The 7,048-nt window shown below is 43.2% G+C and overlaps 1 protein-coding gene across 1 annotated transcript in view; it reads right to left on the minus strand.

Annotated features, from left to right (window-relative positions):
• The window catches only part of Dusp16 (dual specificity phosphatase 16), a 76,415-nt gene extending 69,615 nt beyond the window's left edge, over window positions 1–6,800 (minus strand). Inside the window, exon 1 of the mRNA XM_021164847.2 lies at window positions 6,369–6,800. The gene's annotated coding sequence lies outside the window, so the exon portion shown is untranslated. The remainder of the gene's footprint in view (window positions 1–6,368) is intronic.
• Between the last annotated feature and the right edge of the window lie 248 nt (window positions 6,801–7,048).

Here is a 7,048-nt window from a genome sequence, read left to right on the forward strand (position 1 = left end):
CATCTACAAAATAGAACATTCCTAACAAAAAACACAGACTATGTCAAAACATGCAATAAACTATAAGGTATTACTTACATTAAGAGATCAAAGTTGAATTTTAAGAACGTCTTACCTTTCCATAAAATTTTCCCTATCTTAAATTTTGTTACTAAAACCTTTACAGAAAAGTACAAAGTAGAAATCTCTCATTGACCAATAGTTCAAATGCCAAGACATCTCATTTTATTCTGTTTCTTTCTCCACAGCAGTGATTGGTAGTCTATACTTCAACACACAATTATGTATATTTCCATATACATGCAAATATACAGAAAAGAATAAATCCCAAAATACCCACTACCAAGCTTCAGCAAATTTAAATTGTTTTATTTATCTCTTGCTTGTACCTGTGCCTATCCAGAAGTTTTCAAACAAACATCAGACATGCATCATTTCATACTTCTAGATTCACTTTAATAGGCCAGAGTTTAATATAACAATGGTCAATTTTCCTGAATGTCTCAAAAAGGTCTTTGCTTTTACTTGGTTGGTATTACCAACGCACCACTCTTACTCACTAGCTGATTTTCAAGTGCATCAACAGACTTCACTAAGGCTAAGAAGGAAAAGGAAACAATACCATCTCTCTGTTTCCTATACCACAGACAACTTGTAAAGTCAAGAACTATGTTCCTGAATGTGCCCCTCCACCAACCAAATCACAAAACCAAGCAACAGAAACCCAAATACACTATAAAATAGGTCATCATGTGACACATGCACTTGAGGATTCTGAGAAGCGACTAGAAAAGGACGTAGCTTCGCTGCTCAGTGAGGGAAAGCACTGCTAACCAACCGTGAGAAGAAAGAGGTGACAAGAATCAACCACCGGGCTGGGCGCGGTGGCGCACGCCTTTAATCCCAGCACTCGGGAGGCAGAGGCAGGCAGATTTCTTTGTTTGAGGCCAGCCTGGTCTACAAAGTAAGTTCCAAGACAGCCAGGGCTATACAGAGAAACCCTGTCTCGAAAAACCAAAAAAAAAAAAATCAACCACCTGGCGGTTCGAAAAGGATGAGGTCAGGTCCACAACAGGGCAAAACCTCAACTGATTCAGCAAATGTTTCTCAGCAAAAGACTGTAGTGGTGCTAGGTCCTATCCTAGGATATGAGCTATGTATAAAAACCCTAATACACACAAGGCCAAGAAGGTTGGTTAAGTGCTTTAACTAGTAGTATGCATGTTAACAGAACTGAAAATACTCACCAAAACTGACACAGAAGGCAGACAGCAAGAAGCACATACTGCATGTATCGCCCGTAAATATGAATGGGGGAATGAACATGTTTAAAATTAATTATCTTTTTAAAAAGATATTTATTTTATTTATTATATGTAAGTACATTGTAGTTGTCTTCAGACACCAGAAGAGGGAATCAGGTCTTGTTACAGATGGTTGTGAGCCACCATGTGGTTGCTGAGATTTGACCTCAGGGCCTCAGGAAGAGCAGTCAGTCTTCCAGCCCTAAAAGTAATTGTCTTGCTATATTACAACATATATGGTAAACCCTTTCCTATAAACTGTGCCAATCAACTACCACTACTATACAGAGACACTAAATAGATATTTCCAAAGCATACAAATCAGGTTAGTAGAGTGTTTAAGTTACAGTATTGTGACACTATCTTTAAAAAACAAAAAAGTAAAAAAAGGATGGGGCAACACCTGTAATCCAGTACTTTACAGGCAGCAGGTTCACAAGTTCAAGACCAGCCTCAGCTACATTCTGAGTGTTAGATCACCCTAAGCTATATGAGACCCTCTCTCTCTCAAAAAAAAAAAAAAAATCATTAGAATATCATAACCAAAATAAGTTATTCAGAATAACTGGGATGGGATGAACATGTACCTCACTTGGTGGATACTTGCCTAACTTGCTGAAGCCCTGGGATCACTATCCAGTACCACCCAGAGGGCAATAGTGCAGGCTCGCAATCCCAGCTCTTAGGTGGGGGGGTCAGAAGTTCAATGTCATCATAGCTTGGGATGCATACGACCCTACCTCAGTGAATTAGAATAATAATAGACGAGTAACGGGAACTGAAGTAGCTCTCTATAACTTCCTACATCTTGGTCTTATTGCAGTCATCTGACAGGACTTTTCCACTATTTACTTGTTTGTGGTACTTATTGTTGTCCTAATTGTGCTGTTGTTCTGTCTTCTCAGACTATAAATTTAGTTCATGAGGGCAAACACTGTATTTTCAGTTGACAGCAGTCAGCCATAAATTTGCTGAGTGAGCAGAAGGATAAGCAGTTACTCTTCCACCTCCCCAGTCTCCCTTTATCAACGCACAGCATACACAGCCATCCCTAGTCCTATTCCCTTTCTCCTTACACAGTGAATCTGGTCCTTGCTACTGTCTAAGAACTGTTTATCTCTGCATGCACCAACACATACACACACACCTTAAAATTCTTAACAACCTTTCACCCTTAAGAGTATAGACCTGGGTCCAAAACTTAGTATCCATGTAAATAGCACACCTTATCTTGGGGCAGGGTGGTGTGCGCTCCTTTAAGGCCAGCACTCCGGAGACAGAGGCAGACAGATCTCTGTGTGTCTGACGCCAGCCAGAACTAATAGTGAGTTCCACAGATACAAAGTGAGGTTCTGTTTCAAAAACAAATGAATAAGACGGGCAGTGGTGGCACACGCCTTTAATCCCAGCATTTGGAAGGCAGAGAAAGGTAGATTTCTGAGTTCGAGGCCAGTCTGGTCTACAGAGTGAGTTCCAGGACAGCCAGGGCAACACCGAGAAACCCTGTCTCGAAAAACCAAAAATAAATAAATAAATAAATAAATAAATAAATAAATAAATAAATGAATAAATAAAACAAAAGAAATAGTATGTCTTGCCGGGTGTGGCGGCGCACGCCTTTAATCCAGTTCGAGGCCAGCCTGGTCTACAAAGTGAGTTCCAGGACAGCCAGGGCTATACAGAGAAACCCTGTCTCGAAAAACCAAAAAAAAAAAAAAAAAAAAAAGAAATAGTATGTCTTTAATGAATGTTTTTTTGATTTCCATGTGAGTCAATTTGGAAATTTAGTTGATAACTTGAACATCTTATGAGTTATCCCTCCCGAATCAAATGGGCCATGAAACTGTAACATGAATCCTTCTACTTTAAATTTAACTCTGGGAATTAAGTTTTATGCTTACATATAGTTATAGAATCACAAAATTCCATCTCCTTACCACTAGATTGTGTTTTTATACAAAGAAACAAAGAAACAAAACAGAAATCTGACTTTTTGATGACAGGAGACCTACATAATTAACCAATATCAATCAGGAAGAAGATGACAATTTATTATTCTCTTCTTGTTGAAGTATCAAGGGATATTTTTCCACTTATACCTCTTTCCTTTTATCCCAAGATGCATCCTATTTCCTCCTATACTGGTCATTCCCCTGGCATACACATACTGGCATGTGTACGTACACACACACACACACACACACTAGATTCTTCTTTTGAACCACTCTTGATTAAATTCCTAGCCTCCTAGCTTAGTCAGTGTAAAAGAATGACCTCTTCTTAAAGCATAACCCTGATTCTTTACCTTCTCTGACCCCTTCCTTCACAAAGCCAACCCTTTATCTATCTAAATAAAAGAAATGTATGAAAATGAGACATTTTAATTTTAAAATCTGATAATTACTACTTTAAAGATAATCAAGCATCAAGTATATTTTGTTTCCTATGAAGTCTTTTTAACATGTATAATCTGTTGAAATATGTTGAAAAACTTGTTTTCTGTTATGCCTGGTTATCTTCTGGGGGAGTTTTAAGCCAAGTGAGATTTACCTATATTAATCTACTTCTTCAAGTTATTGTATCTTCTGTTTGAGACCTCAAGGCACTTAAAAAGCATTAGTGCCCAATGAAGTTATTAGTCCAATAAGATACAACAGAAAACTGTCTTTGTTAGAAATACCAGGAACACATAAGACTCTAGGATAAGTTACACTGGTAAATTATATCAAGTTATATTTAACAGGACTTTATGGTTGGGTGAAAATAGAAAAGGCTTAACAATGAACATGTATATAAACTTGTTTGTTTAATATATTAAGTCCAGATAATGAAAATTCTATGAAATTCAATTTCCTAATTTAGGCAGAGAAAAAAAGGCTATTTTAACACTCCAACATTGTTCCTGTTCTTCTCTACCTCGAGCCAAGCTTCCTTCAAACTTCTCAGACCTACTCTCTCTCTATGTGGGAGGGGACATAGTTTACACCTAGGACCTCACCTAACCCCTGCCAGACTCTTAAACCAGCTGACCTCTGCCTCCTCTTTTCCACTCTACAAATAAATCTTCAGTGTGTAAGAAAGCAGAAGAGAGGGGAACTGAGTTACCGGGATCTTCCTCTTTGACCCCTTTCTCAATTACTATAATTAAACCTCTGTTCAAATAGACCAGGAACCCCCAATTTCATATTAACATTTTAATTTTATAGGTACTCAATTACAGTCACCAAACTGAACAGAGTGAGGGGTGGGGAGGGAGTGGGTAATTGTGTCCTTCTGTTCCTGGCCCTGTCTACTAAACTCACCATCTGAAACACTAAAATCACCACAATTCTAGGATAAGGATTTCACTGGAGTTGCTAAGATACCAGAGAGTAAAATAAAACAAAAAGTTGTAAATATCATTATCAACAGTTTATACTTTTTAAACATCAACTTATTCTCTACGTACTAAAATTCAAAATAAACTTACTTCTAATTTTCTCCCCATTTGGAACTCTGATAAACACAAAATCTTACACCTAAAAACTAATCATTCAAGCTGAAGTTCTGAATTTGTCCCTAAGATGGTAAATGTTATGAAAATATCAACATTCCACAATGTCTTTAAACACAATAAGTTCCACAGTTTTATTTTTTAAATAAAGACAAAACCCTTTTGCAGTGCCTGGTCACATTTTGACTAGAATACACAAAGCCACAGACACTTCAGTTTTCAATTTACTTCTCCAAGCGGCTGGTCTTCACCAAATAGAGAATTCTATAAATCTGAATTACAGCCTCCCACGGTGTGCTCACTAATATTTCTAATTCTGGAGTAATTAAAAAGAAATTATCTCAATTGTTAAGCTTCTTTCCCCTTCTCCTGAAATTTACCTTTCAAGGTCTTTTCTTTAAGAGAGATGAAAAAGTGTAGGTTTTTGGAGGAAGTACTTGTTAATTGTATGTACTATCAAGCGCCACAGAGTGGCCAAAGAGGCTTATTCCCCCTGATAATTCATTTCAGAGAGAGAGAGAAAACGTGAGCAAGAGAGAACACATACCTGGTCATTTTCCCAGCAGGTTCGATAGGTTTGATTCACTTGTAAGCTTTACTTACAATCTTTAAAAGCAAAGTGGCACCCAGCGCACTGTGTAAATAGAAACCTCAGAGGTTTAAAAACCCTCATCCTAACTCACTTCCCCTTGGTTCAAGGGGACGGCACAGCCAACCCCACAGCAAATGAGATTATGCAACAGGTTTTTCCTCTCTAATCATGGGCTGATTAGAGGTGTGCGTTCTCCAAACAATCTGAGACACACAGGACTTCAAAACACCAAGGATCTTTGCAACAGGCGGTTAAGAAAAGTTCTTTCCAATTTTGCAGTAGCCATTCATTTTAAGATCTCCTTGTACTTTCCCCAAGTGTATTGTCAGCTTTCTGTAGGAAACAACCCGTCGCTCTTAAAGCGTTTGCATGTATGTCCTCCTTAAGGTTTTTTTTTTTTCCACGTGAAACTACACCGTACACACACACACCCCGTCCGTTGTTTCCCCGTTTTCATGTCTCACATTTTACAGCTACTGTAAATAAAGGAGTCACCAGCGGACCGTTTCCCTCCAACTCCTTGACGGGAGCCCCGGAATGAAAGTTGAGTTTTGGGGGTGGGTTTTTTTTTTTTTCCTTGTTTAAGGAAGCGACACGGTCGCTCCCCAGGTGGCCTCGCTGGCTGCCTGCACACTGTACACAAGGTGAATTTGGGATCATGGAAAGAGTCAGGCCGGCGTGGGGCCCCACTTGGCAGGCGTGTTGTGTAACAGTCTGGAAGTGAGCAGCTTCGCCCGCCCAGGTGCCGGCGACCCGCGGCCCGGGGCTCGCTCGCTCGCTCGCCCGCTCGGCGCGGCGAGGCCGGGGCGCCCCCGCGGCTCGGGCCGACCCCCAGCGCGGCCTACACACCCCCCGCCGCCGCCGTCGCCGCTCCGGGCCGCCGTGGCCCGCCGGCCCCCGGCCGGGGAGAGCGCGCGGCGGCCGGCACGAGGAGCGGACGCGCCTCCCAGCCGGCCCGCGGCCCGCCGCGAACACTTACTTGAGGGGCCGCCGGCTCCAGGCTCGCGGAGGGGAGCGAGCGTTGTCACCGCGTCGCCCAGCCGTCGCTCGCGCGTCCTCCTCGCCGCCGGGGCTTCTCCTCTGAGGGGTGGGCGGAGAGCTTAGCGAGAGCCCGGGCGTTTGCAACTTTTCTTCACTTTCTCTTCCACCGCCCCCCGAAAGAGGGGGAAAAAATGTCGACAGGGATGAAGAAGTTGAGGTAAAGTTGGGGGTCCGCGCGGGAAAAGCGAGAGGGGGAGGGTAAATGGTTGGAAACGGGATGAGAGCCCCCCCAAACGGTGATGCCCGCAGGAGGGGACCAGGGGGGCTAGGGTGGGGGTTGGGGAGAGAGAAAGAGTCGCTGGTCAGGAAACTTCAAGCGCGGATGAGGTCATCGGTTTAAAAATAAAGAGATGGCGTCACTTGAAACCAATCCCAGTGAATGAACTCAGCGGAGCCCGGGGGGGAAAGGAGGAGACGGGCGAGGGCGGGGCGGGGGGCGGGGTCGCCGGCCGGGGCCGCGCATCGCCCGCCCCTCGGCGCTCGTCCTCGCGGGCCGGAGCCTCCGGAGTCTCCGGGAGGCGGGCTCGGGTCGCGTTCCGGGCCGACCGAGCGGTTCCGCGGGGACGAATAGCCCAGCGCCGCGCGCTGGCCGCTCGCTCACTGCCGGTCAGCTGCTCG

Source organism: Mus caroli, chromosome 6 (assembly GCF_900094665.2).
Source record: "Mus caroli chromosome 6, CAROLI_EIJ_v1.1, whole genome shotgun sequence".
Lineage (NCBI taxonomy): Eukaryota > Metazoa > Chordata > Mammalia > Rodentia > Muridae > Mus > Mus caroli.